Source organism: Trachymyrmex septentrionalis, unplaced genomic scaffold (genome assembly GCF_001594115.1).
Source record: "Trachymyrmex septentrionalis isolate Tsep2-gDNA-1 unplaced genomic scaffold, Tsep1.0 scaffold53, whole genome shotgun sequence".
NCBI lineage: Eukaryota > Metazoa > Arthropoda > Insecta > Hymenoptera > Formicidae > Trachymyrmex > Trachymyrmex septentrionalis.
In genome coordinates this window covers 2,930,530-2,943,932 of record NW_017305705.1, presented here as the reverse complement: position 1 = coordinate 2,943,932, position 13,403 = coordinate 2,930,530, and positions in this window count along the sequence as shown.

The window sequence follows — 13,403 nt, the reverse complement described above, 5'->3', positions numbered from 1 at the left end:
TTTATTTTGCAGTAATATAAGTGATTCTATATATATATATAGAATCACTTATATTACTGCAAAATAAATAGTATTATAAAATATATTCACGCGATTGGCGATAGAATAACGAATTCTCTTTGCATTAAATGTCGAAATCTCGGAAGACTCGCCGCATTTTGATCTGGCGACGCTTCTTCGTTTAACACCTTTCACTTCGATATGCTGAGACATCGAGAGAACGCAGTGAATACGATTATTTAAATAACAGCTGCATCACGATCGAATGCGGCTTGATTGTACTCTCACTTTCTCTGCGATATTGCCATCGACCCGGTTTCCAACGACACAATTTGTTCTGCCAAATGGGAAAGTGAACGTTGCCATGAACATCGTTGCTTTTATGTTTGTCTGTGCGAGAGAAATTCTTTCCAAAGGAGTGGCAGAACCTACCTCGATTCTATATATATGATACTGTGATGAGATAAATAGACTACATACAGAACTTCATACAGTTCTTAATAATACTCTTTGTTTGTAATAAAAAAACAAAATCATTGATCTTTGATCCTTCAAATCAATTGATTTACAGACAATAAACATTGAAGGTATAAAAGAAAAAAGAAGAATATTTCAAAAACCCTTTGAAACTACCATGAAATTACATCAATCTTTGACCAGAAGAAACTTCTTAAGGTCAAATCAATAACCGTCAGGGACGACTTCACGTATAAGACGATTTCTCTATACATTGACGAATGCCGTGCAATATTTCCGCTTTTACGAGATCGTTCTGAGAGTGGTCCTTGCATGCCATCGTTCATAAGTTTATATATTTACTATTGTTGATACAGGATTTACCGAATGATTGACAATAACTGCAAGCGACTCGCGATATTATAAATTTTACGAGCTATTAGAAAGAAAAAATTTGCAATAAAATTTATATATAAAAATCTACTATTTATATACCCATAAATTTATGTAACCTAAATAACTGAAATCTAAGACAGTATAATTAATCACCACAATTGATATTATATACTTTACTATCATTCAGAAATTTTTATCTTTGCTCTCAACAGAGATTATTGTAAATTCTACGTGTGTGCGAATGGATTTTTTGTCAACTCCATTGGAACTGGAATCAAAGAAAGTTTGTAGGTGTCCGCTAATCGCCATAATCGGACGATCGTTAATATCAGTCCACCTTCGCGATGTCGTTTCGAGTTTGCCAGCGCTTACTATATCCCGGAAATAGCCTTCACTTTCTCCTCATCACTTCGACCAGTTAACTTTCCCTGCTACGACGCTGATATCGGCCACCACGAACGAGTCCGGATGAACGGACGTACGCACGCCTGCTCTTGTAGATCGGGAAAGGGGGAAAGAATCGGGTTTCTAGGTCGTCCGATGGGACAAAGAGTCTACCTATCTCTTTCACGCTCACGGTGATTCGTGAACTTGTCATGAACCCAAGCACACTCTTACTAACTACGCTTGTTCTCCAAATGGCAAAAGCTGAATCGCTTTCTATCTCGTTAATGTTATACGCGATCTGGCTATAGCAGGAAATGATGCTATGTTGCGAAGCGACATACATTTTGGAACTAAAAGCTCAGACTAATTCGATAATATCGATCAATTATCAATTACTCGTTCTTCCCAGCTGTCTACCTATCTTAAGGAAAATTTTAGTTAACTAATTAAGAGGATGTATTAAACTGTAACGCTTTGAGTATATTTACATCATGAAGTGCATTATAAATAATATTGGCAAGAATCTCTCAAAAGGAAACAGTTTTCTTTTCGGATTTCCTTCGATCACGAGACATTCAAGGTATATGTGGCATCGCCCTCTCTCGAAGAGCGAAAGGAGATGAGAAAGTGGAACACGGCCAATGGCCTGCTAACCCGGTGACATACATTTCTCGCTTGCTTCAACGAAAGTGAAAAGAATCACTCTTTTATCGTAGACTTATGTCTAGAGCAAAATAATACGTTAAAAGGTACGAGTAAAAGGTATCTAATGTAAATTGCTAAATTTATCGCCACCTATGACAATGTCAAGCCAATAACTCACAGGAGATATATAAAAACACTATATTGAATGCTATTTAACCTTATGAGATCCAACAGTATAACCATTGTCCGTTATAAAAGTGAAGAAGTTTTATAACTTTTCCCGGTAAACTTTCAAGGATCTTGAAAATTATTACCAAGTTAGTTTACTTTCTAAAGAAAGACAACGATTGAGTCATTTTGAAATGTTAACTATAGACTTAAAGTGTATAAACCGCAAGGGAATTCAACAACTGTGAAACCGAGAAAACCTTATTTCGAAATGTCGTCCTTGGGTTTTATGACTTTCATAAACATCTGTTCAACTTTCGATAAAATAACAATAGAAAAATCGTAAAAAATATCATTATTGTTCTCTATAAAATATCATTGCTTTCTATAAAACATTGAACAATAAATAATGACGATAAGTCAGCTATTAAATCAATTTTTAAACGAAACATTGTGACATGCATCACAAATTACATAAATAATTCTACAAGTAATTTTAGATCTCATGGCAGAATCTATCAAGGATAAAAGATAGCGCGATATTGCACTTGATTTGCTCCCTCCCTATGCTAAAAGTTTGTAAAAGTTTCGACATCCTTGGCTCCGGTTTTAGTTTTTAAGTACGGACATCCATAGATAACGCTTTGGCCTCTGCTTTATTCATTTATATACCATTTTCTCGCAAAATAAAAAAAACTACGTATAAGATTATTCTTTCTTTTAAAACGTTATTACGGAAGATGTAATCTTGTAATTCTAACTTACAAGAGAACACGAATCTCCTTGGAAATATATCATGGAAATATATTCATGAATTAAGAATGGAATTACAAAGTTGACAGGCTCAAGGAAAATCATTGATATTTTCTCAATATCGAAGATGTAATTATCCGAGATTACTTTATAAAATAATTTGAAAAATTAGCGTTCCCGTAAAAATATTTATATAAACTGCTTTCATTTTTTTTTTCATATTATATTACAAAATTTCACAAAAGTTCGCCATGTGTTTTATATATGCGTATGCGATACTGTGTTTAAAACGGTTTGCATTTCTAGACAAACTTCTTAAAAATTCTTACGTAGCGTGAATGCATGATGTCGCGAATTTTTCCAAAATTATAGACATTTCCGTAACGTACTTCAACTGCGTGATTTTAAACGATGACGACTAGTATTAATATAGCGGCTCAATGAGAAATCGGCCTTGGATACGTATATACTCGGAAAACAAATGTAATCACGAAATACGTACAAATCTCGCAAAGATCACGCCGATCGATATAACGTCAAGAAAATGTTCCGTTTGCACGCCAGTTCACGGACGAAAATAATACATTATACATTCTTATAAAAAACTACACTTTCTTCTACCAATTCAATTTTGTAAAAATAGATTTGGAAAAAGTTCTTTTAAAATTATTGAAAACATATCTAGTAATATATCTATAGAGTGAGAAGACTGTAAATTAACTCATCATTTCGAAGGTCATAAAGAAGTTAACACTATTGAATAAGAAAATTGAACAGCGATAACGACAGCGAAACCCATCTTTTAGGTCATAATCGGCTATAATGGAAACTAGGGATATATACTAACGACCGTAACCTAACCTGAGCTGTTAGCTTGTACCTTATAAATTATATAGAAAAAAAACGTTTTGGGAAACCGTATATCCTAATTCCTTTTATAAGTTATACCAAGCCGCAAGCCCTTTACGTCATAATGAAATATTTCTCGACTCGAATAGTCAAAGAATGAAATAGTACTCCGTGTCCTTCACCAATTTTTAAATCGTCCCGTTTCCTAACTTATAAAAAAGTCAAAGTGTCCTCCCACCCACCAAGATGTTCAAAGTAAATGCCCAAAATAAAATTTACGAGTTGGTTATGAGTAAAAAAATGCACATTTCTAAAATGATTAATGAATTGCAGCAGTCTTTCACAATCGTTTGATTAATACAAGCTTGACAAGAAAGATTGCAAGACAAAAAAGTATATATGTGACACTGTCAAATAATATGTTCGTTGTGTTTGCATAAAATACACGGAAAAAGGATAGTCGAAGATTAATTTCAACTTTAACTTATAGATTATGATCTTAAAAGAAATATTACGGACTTCTTCATTTACTGCGTCAGTTATATATATGAGCTTCTTGAAACTCTATAATAGAAAGTTAAAGTTTGCGAGTGTACTTAAGATTCTTCTTGCTAAGTACACCATATATAGTAGCTTAGCCGTATTTACAGCGAAATACGAGATTAAATCTAAGCTCTGTATGAATAGTTATACACAATAAGTCCAACTAAAGTAAATCAGCTTTATGTATCATTCGTATGTTGCACATCGCAACGATAATACGAGTGACATATACGTGCGTTGATGCGCCCACGTGGGATAGGTATAGATGTAGCCTCGAGATTTTAGGTCGATAGCCGTGACGTCAGCGGTTCGCAGGCGAGAGAAAGAGAAGCGATGTGATAGAGAGAGAGAGAGAGAGAGAGAAGAAGCGAAAGAAGTGATGAAGTTCAAGGTTACCGCGCTTGAATGCACGTCCCACGCGGAAAATAGGAAAAGAGGGCGAATGGATTTTCCAGGTCCAAGGAAAAACGTCAACGCCTAGAAGGAGCGGACTATATCCGTAACGGAGCTTATTAGAAGGAATTATGCTCTTAAAGGGGCGCGTCTTTTGAGAATAAAATTGATAAGATCTCGTTTATCGAATATGAAATAAAAATCAAATTGAAAAATGTTACGTGTCAATATAAAAAATTTAACGTTCAAGAAAATTTAATGTCCAGGAAAGCGAAGATATTATTTTTCTAAAAACGTTAATTTATTATAATTAGAAAGATATTAAATTTAACTGAAAAAAATTTTTTTTTCAAGGAATATTTCAAGGAAATATCTGAGAACTTATCAAACAGACAGTACTATTTCGAATTCAAATAAATTATTATACTATATGCCAACTTTTCGCAAGTTGTTAAATAGGCATTTCGTAAGAAAATATTCTGATAATATCATTACTACATAATAATAATTTACTGACTACGCAGAATAATAACACGGATGGTCACTGATATGCAATGACACGATTGCGATTGCTTTGAAAACTTGATATCACTTTCGTAATATCGATACTAATATACGACGCAATAGACATCGTTGCTCATTGAAGTATATCAAGTATGCGAAGAATATTAATTGAACGCCTCGTCAAATTTTTCACATGACACGTTTATTGATAATCGCAACAATTCATTATTTAGTACACTGAGAGAAAATGTTTGACGTTTGTGACTATAATTGCATAGTAAAATGATTATGGACATATAAGAGTTCCATTTTTACAGTTATTAGTGTTATTGTATAATATATTAGCATTATTAAATTATTAAATTATTAAATTATTAAATAAATGCAATTGTAGACATAAAATTATTACTAATAATAAAATTATTAATAATAAAATTATTACTAATAATAATTTTATGTCTATAATTGTATTTAAAAAAACATAGGAACAAACAGATGGAACCGAAAATGACTGTAGACTAATCATAATCACTTTCTTCTCTCAGTGTATTATGATTATATATAATGCAAACAGCGCGTGAAACTCGGATTCTGCGAAATCACTAGTTCCAGACTGAAATCTGTTGTCTCGATATTCGAATGCCCTCGAAATGAAATCGTATTTGCGTTGGAACGCCCGGACGTGGCCCGGACATGGCCCGGACTGAGCAACCTTGAACTTGCTCGCTCCCTTGAACAACTCACCCTCAGCTTCCGACCTTCTACACCTCCCCTCCCCTACTTTAAAGCGTATATGTTTGGTATTTCACAATAAGTACATACTCTTGACGAGCAATGAAAAAGAAATCGATGTTGCAAAACTATCTTCTTTATTTCACATAGGTACGTGAAATGTGAAGGCGATCGGAGTAAAAGATATATTCGTCGGCGTAACATTCAAACAACAAATGTGACATTATTTATGAGATTTGTTTGCCAACGTCTACAATTTTCCGCTTCGTTCTCCCAGTCACGATCGTATTTCGAATAATAAAACATCGGCCATACTATACGAAGGATTAAATAACGTATATTCTGTGCTAGAATCCTTAGCAATCTACAGATCGACCTCACGTTGCTCTCGGCAAGTAACCGCGTATAACGGGTTTGCCCGTGACCAACAGGGACCTTGGCAGTGGCTCGCAGCGACGAGGAGCGACGGCAGGGCTGAGCGTCGCGACGCAGACGTCGAGTGCGCGCGCAGTTCGCTCGATGCACCCGGAGGTCGCGCTCACGCGCGCCGGGAACGACAACCTTGACCTTATACCACGGCCCGATGACGAACAAGGTCCATCCACTCTTGAACGGATGAAGGTCGGCGGTACCGCGGCTGGAGGCGGGATGGAGGAGGGTGGAACAGGGGGACCTAGCGAAATCCAGCCACTCCGCTCGATCTCTCTCGAGGACGCGTTAACGATCCTCAATTATCGCACCCTCGGCAGTCCCCTCGCTCATTCTCTCTTTTTCTCTCTTTCTAGTGTCAATTTTTTTCTCTCTTTTTCTCACTCTTGTAATAAACTATTCGTTTCCTCCTTCCCTCCACACGAGGATACTTCTTCCCCCTCACGCGAGGACTTTTATCGTCTATATAAAAAAAAAACTTGGAGACTATAAAAGGGAATATCAAGTATACCCTCGTAAGCTGTATTTTTGGCGAAATGAAGAACGCTCACCAAAGGATTTTCCATTAGGTACTGTAGGCAGTCTAAAGCTTCGATATTGCAAAAATTACTTTAATAGAAATTTCAAACCCATTTCAAATGACACCGACAGAGATTTGATTTAATTAATTCTATACATGATGCAACGATCGCTCGATACTTTTTCATCACTTTCGACATACTGCATTCTGTATTTATTTTTATGTAATATTTATTTCGAGTATAAATTTAGTTGCAACATGTAAACATGATAAAATAATTTTTACTAATACACAAACAATTTTTATAAAAACATTTGTCAATCATTTTGTCTATATGTATAATCAATGTGAAAAATCGTACGAGCAACACTACGATCGTACGGAGTTTACTTGATGAAACAGTAACACATCACATTAAAAAGGAAACATATATATACATAAAATTAAAAAAATGTAATATTTACTCCAGACTGCGCTGACTATTTTTAAATACACATCGTAGATGTATCAAAAAGTCATTTTACGTAAATTAAAAGTATGAATTAAGATAGTTTTCGAAAAAATAAGAAAATATTAATATTTTAATTATTTTTTTAGACACATCCTCTCCTTTAAAGGATATTGAATAACTCTGATAAAATTCGTATTAACTTAACTGGTTAATTTAATTTAATTTAATTCAATTAGCAGAATTGTTTAGCAGCAAAATATGTATAATATAATCTTTCTTTTTATACGTTAAACAGCAAAACTAATTATATTAAAAAAATATCACAGATATTATGCGATAAATTAATCAAAGTTTGATTGAAGTTATTTTTTTAGAATTCCAAATTAAGTAGTTATCTATATGTGCTCCAAAATTAACTCAATTGTGAATGCAGAATCTCCGGAACTTCTGACTTAGTCTGATTCTACATACAATTAATATCGAAAATTAACAGAAAAGAAAAAACGCAGTCAGACGCGAGTAAAAAGTAAATTATTTTTACGTCTCTTTTTTTCATATTTATAAAAGAATGGCTCGACATTGGCATTCATTAGTGTGTAATATCTACAGTTAAAAATTCATGTTTGCAGTATATTTCCTTTTTTCGCTTTCATTTCCCATATCACTCTGTACTTAACTAAACTACCACTCTAATTTGCGATTGCGCACGAAGGGCAATGCGAAAGTAAATAAACAATTAGTCACGCGACATAATAAATGAATACACTCACCGGCCGATGCACCAATATAACCTCGTTACTGCTTCGCCGGCTGCGCTATTGTTTCGAACATTCGTTCATTCAAGGACACAGATACAATTAATGCGATACCACGATCGACCTCTTTATCCGGCATACTCAACATTCGTCGCACTTACGCGCAAACGAGTAAATCACACGAAACACGCCGCGCACGATAGGTACTCCGCGATTACGTTCCAATTATGACGTAAATAGACAAGGCGGAATATTGTGCATAATGGCGGTCATTGGAGACGAACAAGACAATCAATCAAATTTACGAGTCTAATCTGCAGCGCCAATAATATCCCTCTACGTTGCTTTCTAAAATTTGGAATGAATCTCCAATCGACCATCTCATTATAAATAAGTGCAAATGAAAATGTTATACTTTTCTTTTTGCTTTATATTCGTTTCTATTAATGTAGATTATCTTTAATCTCGGTTTAACTTACTTTTTACATTTATCTAGATATTTTAATACTAATATATTTTTAATACTAAATTAATAGAAAAAAAATACAGCAAATACACAGATTAAAGAGCGATTATCTTTACTCCTCTTTTTTATATCTATACAGAATGTCTCATTTTAATCGATCACCTCAAATTTCTCTTGAACAGTGCATTTTAGGGAAAAATGTTTTAGACAAAAAAATTTTGGGACTTCGAGAGGGACATAAGATGATGCCATTAGTTTGATCTTGGGTTGCGTCATCAAGGTTAGTTTGAATTTTTTCAATGGAAGCCTCTATTTTTCATTACATATTCTTGTAGCTTACCTCGAGAGCTTCTCAAAACACTGTAATAAAATGTTTTTTCATTAAGTATTTGCGAATTATAAGGCTTGAAAGTTTCAGTACCGTCGGCATCAGCATTACTCAAAGTGTCCGACCGACGGCTAAAATCCCTTGAATGTTGTTCAGAATCACGATCTGGATAACATTTGTCAAGCTCAAAACTATTGGAGATTGTACCTCTTATTTTCATTTTTACGTAGAAATAAATTTTTAATGCAAAAGTGAAAATAAGAGGAACAATCTCCAATGACCTTAATCTTGACAAATGTTATCCAGGTAATGATTCTGAACAATATTCAAGAGATTTTAGCCGTCGGTTAGACATTTGGGTAATGCTAATGCGGTGCTGTAACTTGTAAGTCTTATACCTCGAAAAGTTAACCAAAATGAATTTAATTATAGTGTTTTGGAAAGCTCTCGAGGTAAGCTACAAGAATATGTAATGAAAAATAAAGGGTTCTATTTAAAAAATTCGAAATGACTTTGTCCTGATCTTGACAACGCCACCCAAGATCAAACCAATGGCACCATCTTATGTTCCCCTCGAAGTCCTAAAACTTTTGTCTGAAACATTCTTCCCTAAAATACACTGTGTAAGAGATATTTGAGGTAATCGATTAAAATAGAACACCCTGTATAAAAGTAGGGCTCGACATTGTACTTTCCAATTGTAAAATCATTAGATACTTTCGTGCATATGACGACAAAAGTTGCATTTTAATTGTCGCAATCGTCGCCATAACACTATACATTCTTACTTAGCCCGAGGGCTAAGTTACTAGTTGGCTAGTAAACTTGTATTTTCTAGTACTAACAATTACATATTACTAACCGCGGCGATTAAAAAATAGATTGGAGGACGTTGAATGGCAGGTACTTTTACTTTTTTTTCCATTCAATACAGACAGAACAAGCTACATTTAATCTAACTCTATCCGAAACGGGCCAAAACCGTAAATAGCGTACAGTTTCAATTAAATCGTGTACAATGCTGCACTTTGTGCATTCCTGCGTTTGTGTTAAGATGTTAATTGGAAAGCATGACCTATCAATTAAGTGAATGTGTATTTTTCAGTTTTAAAATCTGGTTTCAAGTAGAACACAAAAGTCATAATGGTGCGTTTAGCAGCTTTGAAATTGTTGTAAAATTCTTTTTAATATGGTCTTGCCCTTAGTTCCTAACTGGATCTAAATGTATAAACAAATCATATTAAAGAATCTTAAGGCGGCACACGATGCTTTTTTCCTGCTGGATTTCTAGCTGGATTTACATTTTGTTACTGTATTGGCTGCAGCAGGTAGTACCACAGTAGTAATACAGTAGCATCACTTTACAATAATTAGAGCTGCTTTGCTGCTGAACGCAGTCAATAATATCATAAGGAAGATCATTTTGACCTTATTTGTCACTTATAAGTTCATTTATAATTTGTAAGCCTCAAGTGCGTCATGATGGCATCCTACCATGATGGATATCATTACTTAATTATAACTCCGTTCCTAACAATATAAATTAACCTTAATCCCGATTCAATTTGTTCTTTATCTTTTTCTAATCACGCTTTTTTTAATTTTTAGAAAAGAATGAAATGTTAATTCAACTGAGATCAAAATTAATCTACATATAGAACATCTATGTTCTACCTGAGGTTCCACCCACAGTATGAAATTCACTTTAACCTCAATTTAATTTACTCTTTATCTTTATCTAATTCTAAGAATTAGGAAAAAATGAACAGTAGGTTAAACCGAGATTAAAATTAATCTTATATTGGTGAAACCGTGTCTAAGAATTAATGACATTTCGACAAATTTCAACTAATTTTAATCAATGATTAATTCGATCGGCAGAATTTAAAACATCTCTAACACAAATCGTTGTTCTTCATCTTTTTCAATATATTAAGTATAATTCTATTAATTAACTTGATAATTTTATTCGTATTACTTAATAAAATAATGCCGATTAAATTGATCGGAATTGGTCGAAATGGTCCTTCCCAGTGAGAAATGACAATAAAATCGATGTCGAATCGACGTCGATTCTATTATCATTTCTCACTGGGTTAGAAAACAATAAAGAGTAAATTAAACCGAGATGAAAATTAATCTACATTAGTAGAAATAAATATTATTATTTTACGATTTCAATTTCATTTTACCCGATACGAGGAATTTCTCCGTCGGTTGCCGTCCGAACAGTATGAAATATGCGGCGATAACTTCACGCGGATACTGCGGTATATCGTCTAGTTTCATTCGCTTGCGTCGCGAGGGATACCAACCGCGAGCTCGGTGTCGTCCTATGAATTTTTTGCTCCATAGTTGCCATAGATTTCAAATTTCGTACGTAAGTCACATTACGCTCAATTAATCCGCTTAAACGTCGCGAACGGGTGAGTGGTCGGGACTGTCGTGTAGAGTGACGGATCGCGATAATTAACCCGCAAATCGACCAGTCGAGCTTCCCGACACAACGTGCGTGCGTGAGTGAGTATTCGGTGCAGTGAGTATGAATATGCACTTGCGATGCCAACGGCTCCGTAATCAAGCATCATGGAGTATTGAAGAAGGATCGCGGTGTATCCCGAGGAAGGAATTCGGCGCATCCGGAAGCGACGGCAACGGCAACGGCAACGGCAACGGCAACGGCGGCGGCGGCGGCGGCGGCGGCGACGGCGACGGCGACGGCGACGCGGGCAATCGGCCGGTGAGTGAATATCATATTACATTCGCATGAGACTAATTATCCGACCTCGTCTCGTTCGCGGCGATCCGGCCCGGCGTCGTTGCGTCACACAAGGATTAGCACTCCCTCGTGCCATGATGGCGAAAACGTCGCACGCAGGTTTTTCTTCGAAACTACAATGCAATCGGGTCGGGTAATGGCGATCTACGAATAGATCCATTAAACAGACTCCCGCTAAGAATAGGCGGGGCGTCCGAAATTTTCGAAGGACACGTTCGGCCTTTAGATCCGCCCTGCGGAGACCCGGAGTCGCATATTTAGTTAAGTCGAACAAAATAGTCGTCCCGGACCGATTCTCGCGCGGATTAGAGACGGTAAAGAAGTCGAGGTCGCCCTTGACGTAAGCGCCTACCGCGTGTGTAGATACACAAATACGCTGACGCCTTTTCGCGTATCGCATTCCAAGAATTAAGTGCGACACGCCGCGCCGGCCGGGGGCCGCAGGATATCGCGAGGCGAGGCGAGCGAATGGCGTAGATTAGCTCCGAGTATCCGAGTATATTAGTCGCGATCGAGAGCCAACGGAAATCGTTCACCTCGCGTATCGGCGATTATTGAATTTATTATCGGCGCCGATCGCCGCCGGCGGCGATCGCGATCTTTGTTGATGCAAATGCTCGGCGTCGCCGTATATGCAAAGTTGGCTCGCGATTAAACAGGCGGTAACAAGTGGGTGTTAGCAAGCTCGGGATATTTTTACGCTTTTTAAGGCTAACGCCGATGCAATCTTTGCTACATTTATTTCATTTAATATTCAGGTATTTGAACGTAAAACGACGTTTGAACTAAATACATAACGCACGGATTTCAACTGCGTTGCAATCGCTATTTTTCTTTCCCCCTTTTCCCCTCCCCCTCCCGTTTTTTTTCTCCCTGCTTAACTTATTATATACATTGCTATGCAGAAAGTAGCACGTATGTACGTACGAGTCCATCAGATATGTCAAATAAATCCGTCTGTAAATAAAAGCGAAACATCCGCTTAGGCGTTAGCGATACGTGTCTGTGTGTGCTATTTGGGTCGAATTCTTCCTCCCAATATCGGTGTAGTAGCGCGTCAATTCGGTCTTGCAATAAGCGGTCTCTACATCTCCCGACCTTGACATCGACCGTTGTAGCTACGCAGTTGCAACCAAGTGCATCACCGATATCTGCCACCTACTAGAGCGGCTGTGAATACACGATCGTTTATTTGACAGCATAAACACTTCAGCATAATAGCTCTAAATTCATCGGAGTATCTCTCATTATTAGTTGGTGCTCTTTCCAGCAAGAGATACAGTGTAGTCACGCAGTGATCATTTCATTTTTATTTAACATTGGTAAACAACAAGAAATTACAATGATTCACTGTGTTATTATCTGTGTCGCTTGTTGGAAAACATCCATTTTCAGTTAACGTGCGACAGAACGATACGATGAAATGTGCACTGTATGGAAAAACCTAAGGCATTGAAACTGGTTACTACACTGTTAAATTCACAAATCTCAAATTACATCGAATTTGAGTTATTTTTGGTCATTCCTATAAATCAAGTCTGCTATCAATACGTCATTGATTTAATTAAAACAATGGAATTAAAGAAATGTGTTAAATTTAATTCAGTGGCTCAAATTTAGTTTACTATTTACTAGGTACATACGTTGATATAATTGCTGTTCGTTTTGAAGCTAACAATGAGCAACAATTCAACTGCAAAAATGAGATTGATTAGACGTGACTATTTTTTTAACCGCATATATTTTCTATTAAAGTAATATACTTTGATATACTTGAAAGTTAAAAATAACAGAATGTTATTTAACTCGAAGAATTGATTTGTATTTGATCATTGATTTAACAGTATTA